This window comes from Akebia trifoliata, chromosome 15 (assembly GCF_017979445.1).
Source record: "Akebia trifoliata isolate Shusen 1 chromosome 15, ASM1797944v1, whole genome shotgun sequence".
Lineage (NCBI taxonomy): Eukaryota > Viridiplantae > Streptophyta > Magnoliopsida > Ranunculales > Lardizabalaceae > Akebia > Akebia trifoliata.
This window is the reverse complement of record NC_141389.1, coordinates 5,299,210-5,305,071: the sequence shown is the minus strand read 5'-3', so window position 1 is coordinate 5,305,071 and position 5,862 is coordinate 5,299,210. Positions and strand designations below refer to the sequence as shown.

Below are 5,862 nucleotides of genomic sequence, written 5' to 3'. Positions count from 1 at the left end.
TGGGTTATGGTAGAAGATGGATATCATGGGTTATGACATGCGTATCCTCTCCTTCTTTCTCGATTTTGGTGAATGGATCGCCCCATGATTTTTTTAAGAGTTCTAGGGGTCTTCGACAAGGGGATCCTTTATCCCCATTCTTATTTATTATTGTGGCAGAAACGCTTGGAAAGATGATGGAGAGAGGGGGTTTCGAATGGATTCTTTGCAGGGTTCTCAGTAGGAGCTACTATTAATGTTTCGCACCTTCAATTTGTAGACGATACATTAATTTTCCTAGACGACTCTATTGAACAGACAAGGAGGCTAAGTGGTATGCTCTGTGGCTTTGAAACGGTGTCGGGTATTCCAGTTAATATGAGAAAAAGCAAGATATTTCCAATCGGCATGGTTAGGTGTGTCACTCTTCTTGCGACCTCGATGGGTTGGAATGTGGGCAGGTTACCTTCTACTTATTTGGGGTTGCCGCTAGGGGCCCCATATAGGAGGGTGGAGATCTGGGATCCAATAGTGGAAAGGATCGAGAGGAAAATAGCGGCGTGGCAAGCTAATTATCTCTCCAAAGGAAGCAAATTGACTCTGATAAAAAGTGTACTATCTAGTATCCCAGTTTACTTCCATTCTTTACTTTCATTACCCCGAAGTGTGGAACAAAGACTAGATAAGCTTTTCCACAACTTTCTTTGGCATGATAGAGTTGGGAGTAGGAAGCACCATCTAGTGAGTTGGAAACGGGTTTACTCAGACAAGAAATATGGTGGCCTCGGAGTTAGGAGACTCGGGACTATGAATTTGGCATTGAGGGGAAAATGGCTTTGGAAGTTTGGGACACAGAAATAGCTTGTGGAGACAAGTCATAGAAGGGAAGTATGGCGCCAGATGGACGGGGTGGGAAAGGGGGTCAGTTAGAAATCCTCATGGATGTGGAAAGGTATCATGAAGATCATTCCGTTGTTCAATCCGAGAATTAAATTTAAAGTGGGACAAGGTAATCGGGTAAGATTTTGAGAAGATATTTGGTACGAAAACCAACCACTTATGGAGGTTTTTTCGAATTTGTACTCAATATCCTCGAAAAAAGGGAGTCCAATCACATCATTTCGACAATCCATAGGCGGTGAATGGGCATGGGACCTTGGTTTTCGGGGAGGACTAGACAATTTGGAGCTTGGAGATGTTGTTAGATTAGTTGGTGGAGCTTCACGCTTAGAATTTCATTCGAGTAGGGAGGATGAGAGAGTGTGGATGGCGAGTAAGGATGGAAAGTTTTCGGTGTGCTCGTTCTATTATTCCCTATGTGACAATGTAGATATTTCCTTTCCTCATGTTTCAATTTGGAGCCCTAGAGTTCCAAGTAAAGTTGTGTTCTTCACATGGACAACGTCCTTAGGAAGAATTCAAACGGTGGATTTTCTGATGCAACGTGGTTTGTGTGGGGCGAGTTGTTGTGTGCTATGTATGGATAATGGAGAATCGTCATATCATCTTCTTCTTCATTGTAAGTTTACACATGGTATATGGGTGCATTTTTTGAATTTATTTGGAGTTATATCCTGTCTTCCTCAAACTTTAAAGGAGCTATTTACTTGTTGGTCTTCAACCGGTTACTCGTTTGGTGGTGCGAAGAGACTGTTGTGGAGTATTACACCATTTGCAATTTGTTGGGGGGTGTGGCTTGAGAGAAATAGGCGTATCTTCGAGGGGAAGTAGAAAGACTGTGGAGAGACACTTATGTTCATTGTGGGCTTTATATTCTTCTGGTCCAAAGTTTTTAAGGAATTTAGAGGGATTTTCTTTGAGGATTTTATTTTTAATTGGGATGGGATTTGTTGTATTCCTTATGAGTAGTTCCATATTGTCAGGTCGTGCTAGGCTGGTCATCTCGACTGGCCTGGTTTTTTTTTATTTTATATATGAATGAATTACTACTTATCAAAAAAAAAAAAACTCTTCGTTGGACATATGTCCAACATACAAAAATCATCTTTGGACTTTTATATACGACAAGGAGGAGCCAAGTATTCATGGATCCATATGATAGTTAGATAAAATCTCTGTGGACTCTCTCTCTCATGGATATCTTCTCTCTATAGTCTCTCTTCCTCTTCTTCTTCTCCCTCTTCGTCTCTCTCTATCTCTTCTTCTTCTTCAATCACAAATCTTCAAATAACGAACCCTTGAAAACCTATCCAATACTCGGAAACCTCCCCGAATTCATCAAAAACCGTTACAAATTCCTCAATTGGACCACATATATTCTAAATCGCAGCCCTACTAACACCTTCATTTTTCGTAGACCTGGAAAAGTCCAAGGAATCATCACCGTAAATCCCTCAAACGTCGAACACATTCTCAAATCCAACTTCGAAAACTATCCGAAAAGCGATCGATTCATATTTCTTCTTCAAGATTTTCTCGGAAAAGGAATTTTCAATTCTGATGGAGATCTTTGGAAAACTCAACGTAAGATTGCAAGTTTCGAATTTAACACAAGATCTCTTCGAAATTTCGTTATGGAAAATGTTAGAGAAGAGATTCAATCGAGATTGATACCTTTGTTGATCAAATCGAAGGAGAATAATCAAGTAATCGATATTCAAGATCTTCTTGAACGATTCGCTTTTGATAACATTTGTAAAGTTGCTTTTAAGGAAGATCCAGCTTGTCTAGTTGGAGATGGAACTGATGGTGGAGATTTCATGAGGGCGTTCGAAGATGCGACGACTCTTAGTGTTGGAAGATTCATGTACGCGATTCCACTTCTCTGGACAATCAAAAAGCTGTTGAATCTCGGATCTGAGAAGCGCTTGCGAGAATCGATTTCCACCGTACACGATTTTGCAGATAAAATCATTCGTATGAGGTTAGAGAAGAATGTTAAAGAAGAGAGCGATTTACTATCCCGATTTATTGTGATAGATGAGAACTCGCCCAAGTTTTTACGAGATATCGTTATAAGTTTCATACTCGCTGGACGAGACACAACGTCTTCGCTTCTCACTTGGTTCTTTTGGCTCTTATCATTAAGATTTGATATCCAAAGAAACATTTTAGAAGAACTAAAAACGATACGGAAAAGTAGTGGGAAACGTATCGGTGATACTTACGATTTAGAAGATTTGCGTCAAATGCATTATCTTCATGCAGCAATTTCAGAGACTCTGAGACTTTACTCTCCAGTGGCCGTCGATACAAAAGCTTGCCTGAAAGATGACGTCATGTCTGACGGAACGGTGGTTCCCGAGGGATGGTTTGTGACGTATAATGCGTATGCGATGGGAAGAATGGAGAGTATTTGGGGGAAAGATTGTAGGGAGTTTGTACCGGAACGGTGGTTGGAGAACGGAACGTTTCGGGCGGAAAATCCGTTTCGGTTTCCTGTGTTTCATGGTGGGCCCAGGATGTGTTTAGGGAAAGATATGGCGTATATTCAGATGAAATCAATTGCAGCATCTGTGATGGAGAAGTTTCAATTGGAGGTTGTGGATAAGGACACGTGTCCGGAACAGGTGTTATCTTTGACTCTTAGAATGAAAGGAGGGTTGAAGGTAAGGGTGAAAGAGAGATGTGTGGACGAGATTAGTTGATGGATGGATATAATTATTTGATATTTTAGACATCCTCATCAACTATGATACACCTGCTGTACAGGCAATAGCAAATATATTATGAGTTTTTTCACTTTAAAGGTATCAAATTCAATTACTATTTAAATTTTTTAGCTGAGAAGTTAGACTTAATTTATTTTAAATGAAGAAATATCCCTTATTGCATTCAATTTGTCAAGGATTAATTATAAAAAATAAAAAATACTTTATGTTTAATTCATTTTGGTTACAAAATGTCTACTACTATTAAGATATTTACTTTTAAAAAATAAAAATGTCACTTAACTTACTTTGTAGATTAAAAGGATTTTGTATTACCTAATGGTGTTGAACACAAAAGTTGATCAACTCAAGTAAGATCATGCCACTAGCATATTGAAATCCTCAAACTTGAAAATGATGATTTTATGAGAATATTAATTAATGTTCAATATGCTTCATTGAGAAGATCACAGATTACATAAAAGAGATGAATAATACGAAAATCACATTCATTTCTTTGAGTAATTGAAAAAATTCAAAATCTCTTTACCTTATTCTCTTACATAGAAATTCATTAATCTGCCATTGTACATCAATAAAGACAAAGTAGAGAAGAAGGGGGAGGAAGAAGAAGCATTATGAACCTCGGCTGCACAAACAAAGAGTAAGAAAATAGAAGAATAAGAAGATGACATCGGAATCCCAATCATTTAAAGAAGAAGTAGAACATGGAAGAATTAGAAAATGAAAGAAGAAGAGATGATGAAGCTTGTAAAGCAAACTCCCCCCTCCCCTCCTCTTTGCTCTCCTAATTTAACATATGAGTCTATGACATGTCTTTATCAAGTTGGATTTTTTACTTTACTTCTGTAAAAGAATGCAATGTCAATTCTCTAACAGCTAGACATAAAAAGAGGTTAGGTCTAACTAAAAAATCCTAAACAAAATAAGAAACCATGCATCAATTACCCTGTCCAAACCTCTGGATATGATAGAAGAGAGCCTACTCAGCACACCAGGTTTCATCTTAGTATCAGCGTGGTCATACATCAGGTCAACACCACGGTAGCCTCAATTACAAGACATGCTACTCTGACCACCTTTTGGTCATCACAGCTACAACTCCTTGATCCAAAATTTTAAAAATTTCAAAAGGTAAAAGAAACAATGGCCAAGGCAAGTATCAAATTTCAAAGGGATATAGGACAATTGAGAATATATATACGTGAATTACGAACCTTACCAATCATAGGAATGTCAAAGCAAATTAGTTAACATTTTGAGTATTGGAAACCCACCAACATATTTCTGTTTGCAACCACCTTCAAAATGAACATCATCCATCTAGGAAGTTCAATCAGCCTCATCAACCGCCCCATCATCATCTCATCAATCAACTACATTCAATCTTTTCCGAACATATCTATAAAATCCCAGTATTTGGTTTTGTCATATGTCAGAATTATAATTAACCAAATACTTAAAAGCATGCACAAGTAATTTTTTATTGTTTTTAAAAGTAACAACAGAGGAAAAAATACAAATTGTAAGCACTATAAAATCTATAGTACGCACTGAGATCTTAGACCAGCCTACATACTACTTGCCCTACCCCACAAACTACGAAGAGTACACAAACAACCAGCATCTCAACTAAGTGCAAGGATGCATTAAGTTCAACAAAGAAATAGTAACCTTCAAAAGAGGTCCATCGCCACCATAACTAGCATTTAGAACTTCGATGAGAATGGGCAAAAAAAAAAAGATTTATCCTTTACATGGCATGTGCCAGTCATCATTCCTACGGAAGAAAAAAAATTGAGAGAGATAAAAAATAACCAGTTCAATGTCACAATGAAAATCAAACAAATCCAAAAAAGGGACTTGCATCAGAATCTGAATTATGAGGAGACAGGCTTCGAGAAACAACAGTTCCAATTGGTAGGGAAACACTTCTGGGAGTTGGGGATCTCTTATCGCGACTGCGTTTAACCTTCAGAAAAGTGGTGAGATATCTATTGAAGATCTCGAAACTTGTCAATGCTTCTAACCCCATCAAATGCTTCAAATATATCAATGCTTGGTTGAAGACAATCATAGCTGAAATCAATAGTAACTTATATGAATGATAACATAGAAGCATGTCATGTTAAAAGAAAATTACCTTATTTAGAAATTAACAATACCTTATCTTTTCCCTCCTCCTTTATCCGGACTTGGGACCGGCAATGTAAAATATTTAATTTTACATTGGTGGAGTTAAAAAGGGGTT

General features: G+C 37.8%; 1 pseudogene; it reads left to right on the top strand.

Moving 5' to 3' along the window:
• Positions 1-869: 869 nt before the first annotated feature.
• LOC147384062 (cytochrome P450 CYP94D108 pseudogene) lies at positions 870-3,681 on the top strand (annotated as a pseudogene).
• The last annotated feature ends 2,181 nt before the right edge of the window (positions 3,682-5,862 follow it).